Genomic DNA, 20,033 nt, shown 5'->3' with positions numbered 1-20,033 from the left:
TCAGCAGTAAGTACAGACTCCATTCAGCAAGGAGCATTTCCACTCCATGAAAACATCAAAACTCTGAACCTGATAAGGTCTCAGACCCTGTCTCCTTCCCCAGGGTCCCCTGGAGGCAGCATGGAGAACTGGGTGGTGGTCTTGTTGACTTCTCTCCAGGTGAGGAAAAGTCTCACTTCAATAAGCTGGTCTCACCTTGCAGGACCTGCCGGTCATCTAAAGCTGGCTGTCCTTCTCTTGATGCGTTCCTGTGCAATTTATAGGTTCCCCTCCAGGCAGCCCTCCCTGGCAGTGCCCTTGTTCCCAAGTCAGGGCATCTCTATTTGAGGGGTTACTGGCACTGCTTCAGCTCTTGGACATTTACCTCCAACTTCTCACTGCTGAGGTCCGTCTTACAAGAAGCCCCTAGGCCAAGATCCTGGATGGCCCCCATGAAATGTCTCTCCTTATAGTCAGTGGCCCCAACACTATACAACTCTGACCTCAACAAACTTGGAGTGTGGCCAACCCTGCCAGAGCAGCAGTCTCCTGGCTCAGCTTCCCTACTTCAGGGAAGAGAGGGGATGGTGCCTAGCACAGCGTCCTCCAAACAAAGCCTCCTCAATGAATCCTCTCTCCTCCCACCCTCTTAGCTCCTTTTACTCTCTAAGAGGTGAGGAAGTTCTAGAATAACTCTATGACATTGGTAGTTTTATTTTGTGTGGGTGTATTTTATTTTAATCCTCACCCGAGGACATGATAGAGAGAGGGAGAGAAACATCGATATGAGAGAGAAACATCGTTTGGTTGCCTTCCATATGTGCCCCAGCCGGGGATCAAACCTGCAACCTGCATATGTGCATTGACCAGGAATTAAACAGCAACCCCTCTGTGCACAGGATGATGCTCAACCAACTGAGCCACTCCAGCTGGGCAACACATTGGTAGTTTTTATAGAAAGAAATTAAGGCTCAGAAATGTTATCCTCATTTGGTTTAGATTTTGATGCATATTGCAACCCCCCCCCCAAAGCAATAATGACTTAAATAGTATAGAAGTATAATTCTCTTACATCTGAAAGAAGTTTGGAAATAGAAAAATCCAGAATTTATAAGATATTACATAGCGTCAGGATCCCAGCTCCTTCTATCTTATTGCTCTGCCATCCTCAGCATTAGCTTCTACTTCATGGTCCCAGACAGTGGCTTAAGCTGCAGCCACCCCCTCTGCATTCCAGGCAGTAGGAAGGAAGCAAAGAAGGGTGCCCCCTTCTGCTTTTAGGACGCTTCCTGGAAATTTCACACACATCACTTTCACTTACAACTCATTGACCAAAACTTAGTCTCACACTAGGAAGGTTGGTAAATGCAATCTTCATTCTGGGTGGCCATTTAAAAAACAGCTTCTGTTACCAAGGGAGTAAAGAATGGATATTGTGCTAAACAGTTTCTGCCATGGGTGTTAAATAACTTGCCAAAGTTTTCCAGTTAAACCCTGTCTGCCATACCAGAAGGAAGAAGCAGTAGGACGGGGAGATGGGTGGGGGGTGGGTGGGAGGTGGACACTTAGCATATCTGCCCTGAGGTATGGAAAATGGCTCCAGGATCTCCTACCTGCTTTCCTGAAATTCCACTTGCTTTGCCAGGAGTCCCATGGCCTTAGCTAGTCACTGGAATCTTCACTGCCACCTCACTTTGGCCAATGGACACTGGTGAGGAAAAATGCCAAGGTCAGTGTTGAAAGTGTGGGGAGGGGTAAAAGGTAGAGCAATTTTTCTTTCCCTTCAGCTTCCTGTTGCCTGGATTCTCTTTGAGAATGGCAGACTCATGGTTCCATTCTACTTGTGCTAATATGTAGGGTGCTTCTACCCCATGCAAGATCCTGGGCAGGCCCTGGAGGATGCAGAGGGGAGTGGATAGGGTCCCATTCTCCAGGAGCACACACATGTACACAGATAACTTAAGGGAAGGCCCTTGGAGAGATAAAGTGAGATGAGAGATCAGGGTAGGGGGTTGAGGACAGTGTTCAGGGAAGAGAAGGCATTTGAATTTGCCTTTGAAGATTAGTTAGAATAGTAATTAAAGTAACTGGGAAGATGGTCAAAGTGCACCCCAAAGAGAGAAAACAAAATGATCAAGAAAACAGAGAGAGCCTAAGGAAAAAGAATGAATCCATTGAAGCTTAGGGAGACTGTGAGGGAAGGAGGCTCAGGGTCAGACATGGGTGTGGTGGGGTGAGGTGAAAGTAAAAGCTGGGCAGGCAGGCTGGGACTAGCTTGCAGCAGACTTTACATATTACAATAGGGCTTTGTTATGGAGGAAGCTAGGAGTCATCCAAAGGTTTTGATGAGAGATGACATAATGGGCTTCCCTTTCTGGCCTATTTCCTTTTAATAGTATTAAACAGCAGACATTCTTCAAGAGGCCAAAGACCAATAGAAGTCACCAATAGAGAGGGCTTAGAGCAGTGATGGCGAACCTTTTGGGCTTGGCGTGTCAGCATTTTGAAAAACCCTAACTTTGGTGCCATATCACATATAGAAATTTTTTTGATATTTGCAGCCATAGTAAAACAAAGATTTATATTTTTTATATTTATTTTATATATTTAAATGCCATTTAACAAAGAAAAATCAACCAAAAAAATGAGTTTGCGTGTCACCTCTGACATGCGTGTCATAGGTTCGCCATCACTGGCTTAGAGGCATTTTCAATTTCCATGTGGAAACATTTTGTAGTTTAGTGATGACAAATCCTTATGGAAAATTTTTTTTAAAAATCTCAAAGTGGGGAATGAGCACTGTTCTGTTCTCTTCCAAAAAGGTTGGCAATAGCCAAGGTCACCAGTGGGAGAAGGCTCAAGTGATATGTAAAGACACAGCCTCTTTCTCTGTGGGTGGGACTTAGCCTGGCTGCCTAGCAACAGGTCAGCCTCCCTGTAACAATGGCTGAGCAGGTGAGTGGCCGGGGGAGGCAAGAGCTTCCTCTGCTTGGACTTGGGTGTCTGGAAAGCTGGTCTTCTCTCCAGGAGAGAGGGAGGGAGGGAGGTAGGGAGGTAGGGAGGCGACCTGGGTGACAGACCCCCAACCCCTCATCTCACCTGCCATTTTTACCTATAGTGTTCTGAGGTCTGATAGCGGGTAAGTCAGTAGAATTTCTCCTGTCATTTAGATGGTGTCTAATCCTCTGAGTGTTACCAGAAAGGGGACGTGGCCCTGAGTGGGTCTGCCTAGGGCCTGCCGGTAGTATGTGGGTTCTTGACTTTGTGCAGGAAAAATTTTACAACATGAGTCCAGGTGACTTTGAGGGTGTGTTTATTAAAGCTGGGGACAGTGAAATAAAGAAGGGCTTAGCACAGAAGCAGCTTTGGCTCACTGGAAAATCAGAGAAAAGGGGGCCATGGAGACAGGTTCAGGGTGTTGGCCCAGGACCAGCTGCTGCTGCCCATTGCTCCCCTAGTTGCAAGTCTCATGGGGTCCCTTAGAGTTTAGGAGATGCATCCCTTTGGGGGAAGAAGAGGGAGAAGACAAGGCACAGGTGTGCTCCCTGGAGGGACGGCACAAGATGGGTCTTTTGTTTTGAGGGTTTTTAAAGGCTGGGAGTTTAGGAGAGGCTTTAGGGCAGATCTCAATAGAATGTTCACCAACTTTTCCAGGTGTGAGCTTTCGGGGTTGTGGTTTCCACTGACTGGTCAGTATCAAGGCAGGTGGTCATTAGTCATTACAGCATATCCTGGTGTCGTCCACCTGGTTTTGTTGCTTTTCTGGGCTTGCAGCTGAAATACAGCTAAAGCCTAGATGTTACCTCTAGGGAGGGGACCTTCTGAATCTGGCTATAAATTGCTTGGCTAGTTTGTGTAGCTGTCTGTCTGTTTCCCTCTTCCACTTGCCAAGGAATTTTCTTACCTACTTACTATCCTGCCTCATGAGGAACCCTAAGTCTTGGAAATAGGCTTTATTTTAGTCCAGAAAATATGTTTACTTCTTTGGCACTCGCTGAAAATATGGTGTATGGAGACCAAAAAAGAGTAGAGTGGTGCTTTGAGCCCATGAAGCCAAAGTCATAGCAAGATTTCATTTATTGCCAACGATTTGAGAATTTTGGAGGCTCACTGGGTAAGACATTTCCTCCCTCATTTTCATAGAATGGAACACTTTCCGGCTTATGGAAAGTTTATAAATTTTTTCATTGTTTAAAGTGGCAACTTTGAATTGATATTTTAAACAAACATTATCTGGAACTTAGGTTTGAGATATGAGATGTATATGGTAACACCCCATTTATCTGTGATTATCAGGGACCAAGACATTTCAGAGAAATAAAATATTCAAGTATTTAAGTTGAGTTCCTTGGGAACTCAATGCTTGTGTTAAATATTTTTGATGGAAAAATTTCCCAAATGTCTTGTGTAGTCACTGTTTACTGAAACAAGAATGTAGTATCAGATCCCATTTGACTTGCTGATTTAAGAGCGTCATATGAAAGCCACTTTCAGGATCATTCTGAACTCTGCACTGCTCCCCAGGGCTACCAGAGCATGCCTGTCTGACACGCCTCAGTGGGCCCAGTGATTGTGATTCAATACTGCTCCTGTTAGCCATTAGTGCCCCTGTACTGTTGCATGGGCAAGAGCCTGAGGATGTTTTATGGACTGTAAAGCGTGGTACCCATGCCTGGTGTAGGCATTAGTGGTCTCCACCCAGGGAGAGCTGGGTTTGCTTAGGTTGCTTTCATACTCTTGCTTGCAATATGAAGTCAGAAGATCAGGATTCAATTCCAGTCTTCTTTTTCTTGCTATACAGCCCAGGACAAGTTATCATCTCCTTTATGCCTTGGCTCCCCCACTAACCAAAATGGTAGTAATAATACCCTGCCCTAGGTGGAGGATTAAACCATGTGTCCGAAGCTCTAACGTGCTGTGAAAAGAAAAAGTTCTCTCATTTAACTAACACACATCTGTTAGGCGGATATTTAATCAATTTGGAAAACCCAGGCTCCTCCTCCATAAAAACTGAATGAAACAATAGATAGAGGAAATGCACAGGTGTCCAGTGAGCAGAAGAGCAGAGTCAATTAATGTAAACCACGGGGGGGGGGGGGCGTTTAAAGGTTCAGTTGAAGGAACAGAGGATGCTAGAAATAAACATTTCATCTCGAAGCTATAGGAAAACAAGTAAACAGTAAATTAAATGGCCTAGAGCAGTGGTTTTCAACCTTCTGACCCTTTAAATACAGTTCCTCATGTTGTGACCCAATCATAAAATTATTTTCATTGCTACTTCATAACTGTAATGTTGCTACTGTTATGAATTGTAATGTAAATATCTGATATGCAGGATGGTCTTAGGCGACCCCTGTGAAAGGGTCGTTTGACTGTCAAAGGGGTAATGACCCACAGGTTGAGAACCGCTGGCCTAGAGGATTCATGAAGCTGAATCATAAAAAAATAAACACATAAAATCCTGGCTGCCTAGCAACAGGGCAGCCTCACCTGCCATTATGGAGTCCCTTTGAGCTCCATAAAAATAAGCAATTTGGAGTCTGTTTCTTTAATAACAGGCTCTTTCCTGTTTTAGACAAAGCGTGCACCAAGAAAATGATGCAAGTGTGTTTCTGTGTGGGGAGCCGATATAGGGTTAAGCTTCGGACTGACCTGTTGGCAAAGTCACAAACAAGTCCCAGCTTAGAGGGCACAGTCCTCTTAGCATAATTAGGCTTGACCTTATAACACTCCCTAGGTCTTATCTGGGAAGCTAATGGGCTGAGGGAAGTCCAGAAAGTGTAACTATGGTCAAAACAAGTGAAACTCACAAGAACAGTGTAACTATGGTAACCACTACCTTGTTTACCTCTGACTATAAAATGGTTGGTGCAGCCTGAGCACTGGTGGAAGTCCTTCCTCTTGAGTTGGACTTACCCGCCTGGCCCCCCAATATTCCCAAATTGTCTCTTGTCTTTTCTCTTTCATTTGTGTGCAGCTTCTCTTCCAGATCCTGAACCCTGAACCACACGGGATGTGGAGGGAAACATTTACAACATCTGGCGCCTGACAGGAAATCTGGAAGTGAAGGCTTCGCCTAGAGCAAAAAAACGAAGTTTCACCATAAAGGTGGGGAAGGATTCACTGTAAAGGTGGGAGATATTTCACCTCATGCAAAGCCCAGATCAGCTGCAGAAGTTGCGATCTGTAAGTAGGGTGGGAACGTCTTTCTAACCAGGCTTATGGGGCAGAATTCGGCTTAAAAAGTGAGAAATTTTTATTATAGATTTTTGATTTGCATGCTTAAGAATTTAAAGCTTCAGGAGGTAATCTCTTATAATTTTTGCTTGATGTTATAGAACATAACCCTTGGTGTCTTGAAGAAGGTACATTAGATCTTGAATATTTGGCAAAGAGTTACTCAGAACTTGAATAAAAGGTCAGCAGCAGGGAAAAAACTTGCCTCCAAAAACTGTTTTCCCTTGTGGAACATGGTATTTCATTTGCTAGAGCCTTTAAGAGAGGCCAAGGAGGATAAATCTCCTCCCCTTGCACCCTCCACTCCTTAAGAGGAGCATAAAGAAAAGAAAAAATGGGAGAAATGGCCTTCATGGCCTCCTCCATGTCCTAATCCTGAAATGTTTAATTCTCCGTTAATAGAATCACCTGTGCAAAAAGTCCAAATTATAAAAAAATTGGAATATTAAAAGGTACTCTTTTAAATCAGGCTGAAAAAAAGAGTGCCATGGTCATCTTAATGTGGTTTCTTGTCCAAATTAAAATCTTAATTTGGCCCTGAGTGGTTTGGCTCAGTGGATAGAGCGTCAGCCTGGGGAATGAGGGGTCCCGGTTTCGATTCCGGTCAAGGGCATGTACCTTGGTTGTGCCACATCCCCGGTGGGGAGTGTGCAAGAGGCAGCTGATCGATGTTTCTCTCTCATTGATGTTTCCAGCTCTCTATTCCTCTCCCTTCCTCTCTGTAAAAAATCAATAAAATATATTAAAAATAAATAAATAAATAAATAAATAAATAAATAAATAAATAAAATCTTAATTTGTATTTGGAATCTAAAATCTGTAATAAGAAATGAAACCCCACTGCTGAACCCACCTCTGGTGCGGAGAGATTCAAAGGTGGCAGGAGAGGGCAGAGCTATAAGCTCTCCCGCAATGAGATTACTTAATGTTTTATTTAAAAATTACTGGAGAACATCTTATGATAACCAAATTTTGGCTAAGATAACCTTGGGTGCTAGCTATTACTTTGGAAAGCGAAATAGGAAAAAATTTAAAATGTCTTTTTCTATTAAGCATGACTTTGGGAAAAAATACGCCATCTGAGTCATTTGCTGAAACTTCCCCCAAAGCAGGATATGGGGAAAGCGAAGAAGGGAGCACATGGCAATCCAATATGGATGCCCTCTCCCCAACTATTCTAATTTAAAGTCTCCTTCTTGTAATTGAAAAGTTTTACAAAATTTAAAAATGTGTCTGGGATTTCTGTGCACGTGTAAAGAGAAAAGCTGGCTTAAAACTAATGCGTGCAACTGTCCTGTTTTTGGACATTTAGATAGAGTTTTGAGCTGGAATCCCTTTGCAAATGTACAAAATAAAACCCAAGACTGGTTATTTCCTAAGAAAAATGACGAATTTGACCCAGGGAAGAAATGCAGGCTGGTTCTAGCAACAAGATTGGTATTTTTCCATAATAAAGTGATTTTTGAAATGTTAATGAAGCCTGTTCCACAGTTAATCTTAAAGCCTCAAAGAAATTCAGTAAAATTGTCTGTTACAGGAAATTTGCCAAAGTAAATGCCTTAAAATAATAAATGAATTTGAATCTCAAGAATTGTTGAAATATATTAATTATGAAGGTCCAGTAGCCCAGGGAGAAACTAGCTTAGCTCTTTGACATTTAAATGGACCAGGTTAGACCAAACTTGTTTCGCCAGCGGAAAACAGTTTTCCCACAGCTGTGATCTCGTGGCCAATTTTGAAATTTCTCGCCAGCAAGCAACCGGCAGGAAACAATGTAGCTACAAATTTGCTTCTTGACTTTCCCCAGAAAAAATTATGGTCGTTTTAAAGTCAAGGGCTGGGCCAGGCCTGTTTGCCAGCCTCAAGCGTGGTTTTCCAGAGCCGCTGGGAACTTGGGACCTTGGAGTTTACTGAATCAAATAATAAAAATTTATACCTAGGTATTTTGAAGTGAAATAATGCTGAAATATTGATCTGAGTGTGCCTCATACTAAATCTAGAGGACAGAATTGAATATAATCTTTAAATCTTATATACACATATATATTTGATGGTCTTTCAAGTTGGATTTCAAAACTATAACCAAGGAATGACTTTGGGACATTTCACGGGCCCTGAAATGTTTTTAAAAGTTTATTCTCTCTTTTTAAAGGATTTTTTTTAACCAAATTTAATGACTTTGACTTGAAATACATGACCTTGCGGCACTATCAGTCAACATCCAAGAAGTAACCCTGTAGGTTACTTGGTGTAAAAGAAAAAGATTTTTCTTTTTTAAATTGAAATTCTCCAAGTGTAACCCAGCTGTGAGAGGATGAGGATACTGATTAGAAATTACTCTGCAAGAAAATAATAGAAAGAGGTTTTTCCTTCAAACATCTGGAGGACTTTAATTAAATGTACTAGGTTTAATATAGAAAGGTAAATAATTAGGGTTTTTGCCTTCCTGAATATAGCTAGTGTAAAGTTACTGAAAGACTAATTGAAGAAATTTAATTAATGTCATTTCCAGTTTAAAATTGAATTGGCATGGCCTAGAGCAAAGAATATCCTTGCATGATATTATTCTACAATGTCATTAATAATTTTTGATATTTTACAACAGCATATTGTACATTTATCCCAAACAAACTTACAAACTAATTCTTTGAATGTTTGGCAGCAATTTAATAAGGACATGAAAGGGTTTAATCCCTTCCACTGTATGGAAGGTCCCCTGGGAAGGCATGTGAGCATTCTGTATTGACCTCTCTTGCCCTTTTTGCCAAGAGGGTCCCTCTTCTTACAATCCAATTGCCCACAGCTGTTGCCTGAGCTCTCTGTTCATGCTGAGGTTGAAGCCTCATGGTGGCTGGTACCATGGATCTGTCTCTTGCCCAATGGCATGGGCTGGGCCCTCCCTGGAGAAGAAACCTGGATTCCCCAAGATATGTGATCAATGCCGGGGCCCCGCTAGCAGGCGAGGGGATCCCAAGGCAGTTGCTGGGCGTGGAGGCCACAGGGGCATAGGCTACCAAGGAGACAGAACTGAACCTCACATCACCCTGCTTGGCCCCAGAGGATGGCTGGTTAGCCAGAGACGGGTAAGATTCCTCAGGGAAGGAACAACCTAAGACAGGCACAGTCGCAGAGGGGCCATCAGGAGAGAACTTGGGGGTCAACAGTGGTGGGGCACAGATCCTCACCTCCTCCAACTATGCAGGGGCTTATCAGGAATGCTCCAGCCATGAAGACAAGAGGAAAAACAATCCAGAGACGGAAGACGCTGACGATGCTTTGCCATACTAGCAGTCAGCAACTGTGCGTTGCTGCAGGTTGCCCACGATCAAACCAGAGAGGGTTGGACCTGCATTGCCACCTTCTGAGGGAGGTCTCCTGCCCCCATGGCTGCTTCCTGCTTCCCATGCCCAGCTCAGATCGGGACCCAGACAACAGAGACTTGGCTGATAGCAGCTACCCTATATCTAAATCCAGCCTAACACCAGGAATGCTTAGGGCCTTCTCAAGCAAAATAATCCTTTCCATTAACATTTATAGTGTAAACTAAGATTGTTGTTAGAGTATTAAATTTGACAATAACGAGTTTAATTGAAATAAGTAGTATTAACCAAAATTTTCATTTCATGGTAAAATTGCTTAACGTGCAATGAACCTAAAGCAGTCATATTTTTGTTCAAAAAATTATAAATTTAAAGTTATCTAGACTACATTATAAAAATTTTCCAAAAGCTTCCTAATAATTAAATAAAAAAAGGGGGGGATAGTGGAAGAATACCATGTAAGGAAAAATATCCTGTAACTAATTTACATCTAGAAAAAAGATTTTTCATTTTTTTAAAATATATTTTTATTGATTTTTTACAGAGAGGAAGGGAGAGAGATAGAGAGCCAGAAACATCGATGAGAGAGAAACATCAATCAGCTGCCTCCTGCACATCTCCCACCGGGGATGCGCCCACAACCCAGGCACATGCCCTTGACCGGAATCGAACCCGGGACCCTTCAGTCCGCAGGCCCACGCTCCATCCACTGAGCCAAACCGGCCTCGGCAAAGATTTTTCATTTGTAATGCTAACAGCAAGACACCCATGAAAAACATACATGGTGTCAAAATAAGCCAAAGGAAATCATTTGGGCAAATATAAAAAGGATCCCAAGTAAAATTTCCTTTATTAACTTTTGGTCGAGAATATGTTTGTATATTTTCAGAAAACAACTCCAAAACCATGTAGATTCCTGCAACAGAGAGGAATTATCAGGAATGCTCAAGCCATGAAGACAAGAGGAAAAACAATCCAGAGATGGAAGACGCTGACGACGCTTTGCCATACTAGCAGTCAGCAACTGTGCATTGCTGCAGGTTGCCCAGGATCAAACCAGAGAGGGTCGGACCTGCATTGCCACCATTTGTCCACCATCCATAACTGAAATATCATTGCTGACATGTACACATAAGGAACTGTCGGACATTGAAACTTAGACTCAGAACTGTTGGACATTGAAATTGGGACTTAAACATTTTTTGTTCTTGATGCTTAAGTTTTACTTTCATTATGGCAGCTTTTTGTTCTTGATGCTTGGGTTTAACTTTCATTATAGTAGCTTAATAATAAAAGAAGGGTGAGATGTGGGGAGCCGATATAGGGTTAAGCTTCGGACTGACCTGTTGGCAAAGTCACAAACAAGTCCCAGCTTAGAGGGCACAGTCCTCTTAGCATAATTAGGCTTGACCTTATAACACTCCCTAGATCTTATCTGGGAAGCTAATGGGCTGAGGGAAGTGCAGGAAGTGTAACTATGGTCAAAACAAGTGAAACTCACAAGAACAGTGTAACTATGGTAACCACTACCTTGTTTACCTCTGACTATAAAATGGTTGGTGCAGCCTGAGCACTGGTGGAAGTCCTTCCTCTTGAGTTGGACTTACCCGCCTGGCCCCCCGATAGTCCCAAATTGTCTCTTGTCTTTTCTCTTTCATTTGTGTGCAGCTCCTCTTCCAGATGCTGAACCCTGAACCACGCGGGATGTGAAGGGAAACATTTACAACATTTCTGCCCACTATTCTCATATTTTCTCATGAATGCTAACATACTTACATCACAGGATGCGAGAATTAAATGAGATGCCATGTGTTACTGAGCTGACACACAAGAAAAACTATATATGTATAATTAAATGGGAATCTGAAGAACACTTTTATTCTCCCTCCTTCTTCCTTCTCATTTTCCCATCTGCCTCTGTTTTGTTGGTCTTTATTGAGAACTGACTGTGTGCCCTGGGCAGGTGCTGAGATGGTCTTGTTCTCTAGAGACTTTGCTCATTCATTTACTCGACCAATATTTCTTTCTTTCTTTCTTTCTTTCTTTCTTTCTTTCTTTCTTTCTTTCTTTCTTTCTTTCTTTCTTTCTTTCTTTCTTTCTTTCTTTCTTTCTTTCTTTCTTTCTTTCTTTCTTTCTTTCTCCTTTCTTTCTTTCTTTCTTTCTTTCTTTCTTTCTTTCTTTCTTTCTTTCTTTCTTTCTTTCTTTCTTTCTTTCTTTCTTTCTTCACAACATACATGCCCTTCCGCATCATAAATCCTAGCAGGTTGTAGAGTAGGTAGGAACAGTCACAACAGCAGCAGAGATTGTTCACCCAACTGTGGGGACAAGGAAGGGTTGTCCTTGCATTAAGAACAAAAAGCTACCATAATGAAAGTAAAACTTAAGCATCAAGAACAAAAAATGTTTAAGTCCCAATTTCAATGTCCAACAGTTCTGAGTCCAAGTTTCAATGTCCGACAGTTCCTTATGTGTACATGTCAGCATACATAATGGGAATAGATAAGAGAGATTTTGTGCAGTTCTCTCGCCTGTGCGCTCATAAACAGAGCCTGGGAGGCCCCCACCAGGGCCTGGACACCTGTCCAACCTCTCCCAGCTTGCTCACTGCCCAGGTGACTTACTAGGGAAACAAGAGAATTGAATAAGACTGACACCTATGGCTACACTTTTTTTTCTTAAATTTTGTGAATACTCTGTGGCTAGTAACCAGAGTCTCAACTCTTTGTGTCTATACTCCTTTGTTTCAGGGTCCTTCGCTTTGAATGAGCTGAAGAAAGAAACACTAGCTTCTGCATGTCAGTAAGTCAACCTCTCCTGCATGAGCAACAGCAGCAACTTTGGGACACACAATGTTGGTTCCAAATCACCAATATTTATTGAGCTCCAACTATGTGCTAGGCTCTTCTCAAGGTCAGTGTTAAGGATGACAATATTCCTGTTTACATTTGAGGAATAATGAATCAGAGGAATAAATCTGTGGTATAATTTCCAGTTCTTTGAAGTGCTGTGAAGAAAGACAAAGGAGGGTAATGCTTTAGAGAACAGCAGGTGAGGGTCTGAGCTATTTTATGAGAAAAGATCAGGGAAGTCTTTCTGGAGCCGATGGTATTTGAGCAGAGTCCTGAATGAGGTAGGGAGTAAACCCACAGGAGGATCTGGGCAAAGTATGTGGCAGAAGCAAAAGAAATAGCACATGCAGAGGTCCTATGGCAGAATAACTTGTCATGACCTTAGGAAAACAAAAGCCAGTGTGGCTTCAGCAGAGTGAGTGGGGAGAGGGCTGTTAGAAAAGGGTCTAGAGCAGTGGTTCTCAACCTGTGGGTCGCCAACCTGTGGGTTGCGACCCCTTTGGGGGTCAAACGACCCTTTCACAGGGGTCGCCTAAGACCATCGGAAAACACATATATAATAATTACATATTGTTTTTGTGATTAATCACTATGCTTTAATTATGTTCAATTTGTAACAATGAAAACACATCCTGCATATCAGATATTTACATTACGATTCATAACAGTAGCAAAATTACAGTTATGAAGTAGCAACGAAAATAATTTTATGGTTGGGGGTCACCACAACATGAGGAACTGTATTAAAGGGTCGTGGCATTAGGAAGGTTGAGAACCACTGGTCTAGAGGCATGCACAGGTGCCAGATCACATTGGGCCTTGTGGAGCCTGCTAAGGCATTTGTTCAGATTGTATTCTAGGGGTGATGGGAAGCTATTGGAGGGTTTTGAGTCATGATTGCATTTATGTTTCTTTAAAAAGAATCACTCTGGCTACTGGAGAATATAAAAGGGTAAGAGTAGAAGCAGAGATGGTAATTAGGGTGCTAATAAAGGGATGGTGAGGTTAAAGCTCTGGAGCCAGACTGCCCAGGCTTGAAGCATAATTCTGCCATTGATGAGCAAAATGAGCATGGGCAAGTTAAACTCCTCTATGCCTCAGTTTCCTTATCTGTAAAATGGAAATGATGATAGCAAGGGCTACCACCTTGTGCAGAGCTAGGTAGAATCACCCCCTGATCCCAGTGAACACAGTGTGAATGGTACCCCTCGGAGATGTGTAAGGCAGTGGTCTTGATCATGATTCCTACCTCGTTGGGCCACATCATTGAACACATGGAAAGTGCTTAGAACACTACCTGGCACCCAAGAAGAGCTTAACTAATATTAGCTACTCTTTTAGTTGAGATGAGAGATGATGGCAGCTTTGATTAAAGTGGGGTGTGTGATAAGTATTAAAGTTTGAAATAGAAATTGAAGAGCCTGCACTGGCTCTCCAGGGCACAACCAGTATTGATGATGAAACTCACTAGCACATCTCTGCAGGACCTCCAGGTGGGTTTTCTTAGTCTGATTCATTTGGGAGCTGAGTTTTTCAGCACCTTCCCCACCAGTGTGTTTCCCCCCTAAAGTGATGGTTGTATTTTGTATATATTTCATAGGATTGAGAGGATGAAACAAGATACTGCATGCAAATTCGCTAGCTTAGCCCTAGTACATTTAAGTGGTAATAAGTGTTAGCTAACGTAATGATCATGATCATCACCTGAGCAACTTGATGCTCCTGAAGAATGGATGCGTACACCTATGACTCCGTGGGGGAGAGGACTCAGCAGGTTTTCCCCTTTGTGAGGAGAGCTAAAGAGCACAGTTGGCATTGGCAATTACTGTCCCGAGGCCACTGTGTCCCTGGCATCCTTTAGGTCCTTCCTGAGAGGCCTATCCTTGTGCCTTCAGATGCCCTGTATGGCACCCTAAGGGCTCAGGTAAGAACCAGCCCGACAAGGGAAAGAATCACCAGGACATACCTAAAGTCACATGATTCAAGAGGCATGACTCATCTTCATTTCATTAATTTCACCACTTATGGAAGTCAAGTCAATCTAAGGTTAAGGAATTTGTGTTCTGTTCCTTTTTCTTTCCCACTTGGCTCTAGTGAATCACCAGCAGGAATGTTGGAGGTGTTGGGGATGCCCGGCAGGCCCAAGAGTTGTAGATACCCCAGGATGGTGGCTGAGGCATGGAGTCCTGAGGAGCTCTGTTCCCTTCAGGCTGTAAGTCCCAGTCACATGGCTGCCTGGTTACTCATGCGCCTGAGGTAATCTCCCCATTATATTTGTTCTTGGATGTGTGCACAATATAATTCCTTCGTCAAAAGTTGTAAAGGTCGGGCTCCAGCCAATAGCTCAATATAAAAAGAGGCACCATTTCATCATTCTCGGGCTTGGTGATGAATCCTGCCATGAGCCAGTCATTATAGAAATGACTCAGCCTTTCTCTCCCCTGTTAATAAAATTTTACTGTCTTCATTGCTGACTCAAGGCTGGCCTGGAGCAATGCAGGGATCAGAGAAGCTGTACCTAAGTGTGTCACTATGTAACTGTTTGCTTGACTTACCTGGATGCTAAGCAAACAGGGTCCATTCCAGTCATTGCCTTCCTTCCACGTTGGCTGCAGTCTTAGCCCTGTTCACACAATGGGTGCCTGTTACCTTCAGCCTCAACTGCTAGGAAGCTGAGGCCTCAGTCCTATTGACCAAGGGCTCTCAAAGATGGTTAGTGGGCAGAACTCAAAATAAGGCATCTTAGCTCTCTTTGCAACCTAATATCAACAATACTCAGTGTCTTCTTGGGGGTCCCAGGACTCAAATCAAACCTCATTGTAAGGTTACTGGGGGACGATGTTTTGTTGTTGTTGTTGAAATGATCACTCTGTGGGACCTCTGGGGATCTGGCAATTTAGAAGTGATCCAGAATTCATCCATTTATTCAGTAGACGCTATCAACACCGTGTCCCGTGGTGCTAGGCATTAAGGATGGAGAGAGGCCCAGTCCCCAACGTCAGGGACCTCAAGGTCTAGTGTGGGGCCTGATGAGAAAATAAACAATTGGAGAATAGTGTGAGTGGTATTATAACAGATTTTTGGGTAGTACAGAGGCATTCAGTGAGTATCTGACCCACACTGGTTGTCAAGAAAGAACTCCTAAAGGAAGGCATGCTTAAGTGACCTTGGAACGGCACACAGAAGCCATATAATCAGGGAAGGGCCAGGAGGGAGGCAGAGGGACATTCCCAGAGAGAGAGGGAACAGCACAAGATGCATATGAGACAAAGCCAGCTAGCTGTGACCACTGACATCCACTTTCCCCTTTTTCCTGGGCACACAGTTGGATTCTCATTCCCAGTCTTCCTTGCAGGTAAGTGTGGCCGTATGGAAGGCGTGCAGAGGTGATGGGTGGGCCTGGCCCAGAACCTCCTCACATGTGCATTCCCCTGTGCTTTCCCACTTCAGCCAATTGGGAGCAGGCAGGAGGCAGGTCATGAAGGGTCTTGTGTGTTGCTTGAAGAAACTCCAAAAGTTGAGGTGCAGGTAGTAAGCACAGGGAAGCAATCACAATTAGATTTCAGAATTGAGGTGGCACAATATTAGTGACAAGATTGAACTTCGCCTAAGTCTTGTGCTTTTGTAAAACAGCAATACCTAAGAAATCCCCTATCCCGTTTCTCCAAATCCCCCATTCTTTTGTGTTTCAAAGATAAATCTCAAAAGACCCTCCACCCTCGGATATTTCACAATAAGCCCATCTCTATTCCTTCTTCAAGGCTCTTACTCCCTGGTTTACCTGCCTGTTTCAGCTACAAGGCCCCTTCCTTTTCAATGAGACATGCTTCTTTAATGAACATTACCCTTATTTCAATAACCTGAATAAAAACATAGCCTTAATTGTCTGGTATGTTTTGCTTTCACATAAACACAATAGTGCTGCACTAGGAGCCAGAACTTCCTGAGTGAAAGTAGCTTCTACTTGACAGTAGACCATCATCTGCTTTTTCTGTAACAACTTTCAATATATATTAATTTATTTGTCATCAATCATTCATGAGAATATAAATTCCTTGAGGAGGAGGGAGCTTATCTTCTTGACCACTTTCTCCCCAAAGGCCTATAACAGAACCTGGCACATAGTAGGCACTTAATTAGGACAAATTATGGCATGGCAACCCCGCCCCATCCATCTGAGCATTCCGGCATCCTTCCTTGGCGGTTCCTGCCCTTCTCCCTCTCCTTGGTCTCCCTCCCTTTCCCCCTGTAGGTGTCTCTGTTTCATCTGCTCTAGTCTCCCTCTGCCACCCTGCCTGCCTCTCTACTCTTCTTCTTTTTGGATCTTTTTCCTAAGCCCCCCTTCCTTTTGCTTCTCCCTCTCTCCTCCTTGAGCCTGGAAGGTCCCTTTTATCCCTTCTGCCCCAATTAGGTTGCTTATTGAGAAGGGTGCAGGGCTAGGTGAGAGGACCCCAGCTGCAGAAGGAGGAGTGAGCCAACCACGCCAGTGTCTGTGCCTGCTGGCTCGGTACAATTCTGGCCACTTTGGACATGCATTTGGCCACGGGCTCCTTGAAAGTTAAAGATTCACTCGGAATTGGCCAAGTCGGTGTTTTAGAAACAATAAACATGTGGTTACTAAACCCTGCTCTAAGCAGGGTCCTAAGATCTGGGAAGAAGAAGAATCCAGATAAGGCCCCTGCTTTCCAGGTTCTCCCTGTCTAGTTAGCCTAGAACACGGTAGGAGGGACAAAGTCAGGCAGAATGCAGGCTACAGGTGAGAGAAACCAGAGAGTTCTGGAAGGGATCAGCTTGTTACCTTTGAGGCATGCGGTCTGTATGTGAATGATGGCAGTCAGCCAAAGGGAGAGATCAGGAATCCAATTGCAGAGGTGGACAGCGCCCTGTCTGTGACTGCCAGTCTTCTTGGCCCACTTGGGCCTAAGCTTAGCTGAGGAGGCCCCTCACCAAGACCGAGGGAAGGAGCTCAAATCCATGCCTGTGGATTTCCTCTGAGTTAAAATAAATCAGGGGGACACTGGGGTGTGGCTGCATGAAAATGTAGTGCCTGCAGCTAGCTGACCTACTCTAAGCTTCTGAATGGGAAACCAGTGTCTCAGCAGAGTCTGGCACCAGCACTCCCTCTAGTTTCTTAATAAATAAATGTGGGCTGAATTGATTTCGATACTGGGAAACTGTCAGGACATTGTGACTAAGGAAATCTGCAGGTTGATGCCACTTCCTCTGCAGGCTTGGGAAATTGCACAGGTTAGCATCTGATGCTCTGGAGGCCCAATGTGAGGTGGAAGCCAGCTTGAGGCAAAGAGGAAAAGCAGATGGTTAATTTGTGCTGGTAAGGAAACTCCAGGCAGGTGGTGATCCAATCAGCATGGAAACTGTTTATACTGAATGCCACATGAAATTCCTTTTGTGACCGCTTTTATAAATAGGACTAGAGGCCCAGGCACTGCTTGCCTGCTTGATCACCCCTAACTGCTCGCCTGCCTGCCTGATTGCCCCTAACTGCCTCTGCCTCGACCCCCCACTGTCATGGCTTTGTTGGGAAGGATGTCTGGAAGGTCGTTCAGCTGTCCGGTCTAATTAGCATATTATGCTTTTATTATTATAGATGGCCCAGACTCCTCCCAAGAGGTGCCTGGAAGAATCATGTGGACTCCTAAGGTAGGTCCTTGTAGCTCTGTAACTGTGGGGAGGCAGAGAAGGGAGAGGACCTTTTCCTGAGTACTGGCTTTTATAACTGTGGTTTGGGGAAGAGAAAAAAGAGAGTTGTAGGAATAAGTAAAGTGAGTAAATGTCTCCCCAAGAGGAGGATCCTTGGAGCAAAAGGAATTTGAGGGCAGTAGGAAGGGGTTAGCAGAGAGGGGTGCTTGGGTGTTTTGGGAGCACCTCTGGAATTCGTTCCTTCAGGAAGAAAGATCCCTTTTATAGTCTTGATGCCTCTTTCCCCTCTTCTCAACAATTTGGCAGAAAATACCGACCGAAACTATCCCTTCGAAGGCTTGTTTATTTAGTCATTCCTTCCTTATCAATGACGGAATCCCTACTCACATTTCACTAAGCTGCTGACTCATAGGTTGCTTTAAAGCTGTGGTTTTTGCACCTTGGGGAGGTAGTTTGATAACATCAAAGTTGTTTGAGTTGGTGTGTTAAGAGGGCGATAACCAAAGTTCACGACCAGCCCAGGTTGACAGATATTTAGGGCAAAGTCCCCAATTCTATTTCCAGATCTCTCTCCCCCATCAGGTAGGATATTTAGAAAAAGTCTAAATAGCGATGCAAAAAAAAAAAAAAAAAAAAAAAAAAAGATGAACTTGACTTACTCCGTCTCTATAAAAACTAGTGTCTTCCAGCTTTCACATTTCAATATTAAGATGCCTTAAATTATTGAAATTTCAATAGCAATAAAGCAACATGAGTACTGGAGGCCGGGAGAGGGAATATTATTAACTCTCTGTGCTGAGCCAGGCACCAAGGGCACTTTGCACACATTTTCACTCTCACAAGAATGGGATATTAAGAAGTGTGACTACCCTCACCTCACAGTTGAAGAAAGTGTGTGAGTGCCAAGTGCAAGTTCACATGGTTGATAAAAGATGTAGCCAAGACCAGAATCCACATTGGCATGACTTCAAAGCCAAGGTTCTTCCCACCACACCAGACTCTCCACAATACCCAGAATGCCTTCCTCTGCCACTGGAGTCTCCCTTGACCATCCAGCCACACAGTGACTGTTGCTTTGGTTGTAGTGTCAATGCAATCTATCAATGTATTTTGTGTGGATAAGCAGAATTATCTGTTTAATAATAAAACATCTTTTAGCTATAGTTGCTTTATGATTTATAAACTTCTTGAATCCATATAATATAATTCTTATCCCAACCCTGTAGGGTTGGTATCATTGTTAGGAATTATAGTGAACAATTGCTGCTTTGGCCACCTCAGCATTCATTTCTTTTTTCTGGGACGAACACCATGGCTTCTTTAGGGGATCACTCTTCTTCCCCCTCAGTCCATATGGTTTGTCTGGGGCTGACCCCACCACTAGCTATAGGGCTTTAGCCAAACCTGGCCAATAAGAGCATCTCATTGCTATGATTGTTTTAGGGGTGGACATATGACCAAGCTGAGCCCATCAGAGCAAATGGGAGTCAGCTCCTGAAATTTTGCTGGAACCGTGGGAAACTGGTTCTTTTCTTTCTTTCTGGTGGTGTTGCAGAGCTGCGGGAAGAACTGGAGGTTATCTTTGCCTAACTTGGGGAGAGCCAGTCTGAGAATGAATCTGACGCAGAGGAAAGTAGAGCTGAAGAAGACAGAGGGGACAGGGCCCTGATGACCGTGTCTAGACACCTAGGTTCAATGGTGCTCAGAGTCCAGGGGAGCATGGGCTTTTCAGTTTATTATGCTAATAAATTTGCTTTTGCTTAATCGAATTTGAATTGGGTTTCTGTTGTGTATTATTCAAGTTATTGCTCCCACCATCAAAGAAAATTTGATTGAGGTCATGTTCATCATTGTCAACCTTATTGACTACTTATTAATTGTGGATTCTTGGGACACAGGAAATATTTAGCCCCAGAAATGTTTCAGATTTTGTTACGGGGTGAAAGGGGTGGTGATGAAGGGAGTGTTAATAAGACAGTACAAGGCA

At 43.5% G+C, this 20,033-nt stretch overlaps 1 long non-coding RNA gene across 1 annotated transcript; it reads left to right on the top strand.

The window, feature by feature from the left end:
• The first annotated feature begins 11,741 nt into the window (after positions 1-11,741).
• On the top strand, positions 11,742-19,789 carry LOC132229431 (uncharacterized). The gene is made up of 3 exons (XR_009451682.1): positions 11,742-12,446; positions 17,994-18,046; positions 19,602-19,789. It is a non-coding gene; the product is annotated as an uncharacterized LOC132229431 (long non-coding RNA).
• The last annotated feature ends 244 nt before the right edge of the window (positions 19,790-20,033 follow it).

The sequence above is a fragment of the Myotis daubentonii genome, chromosome 3, assembly GCF_963259705.1.
Source record: "Myotis daubentonii chromosome 3, mMyoDau2.1, whole genome shotgun sequence".
NCBI lineage: Eukaryota > Metazoa > Chordata > Mammalia > Chiroptera > Vespertilionidae > Myotis > Myotis daubentonii.
The sequence above is the reverse complement of the archived record's forward strand: the minus strand, read 5'-3'. Positions and strand labels throughout refer to the sequence as shown.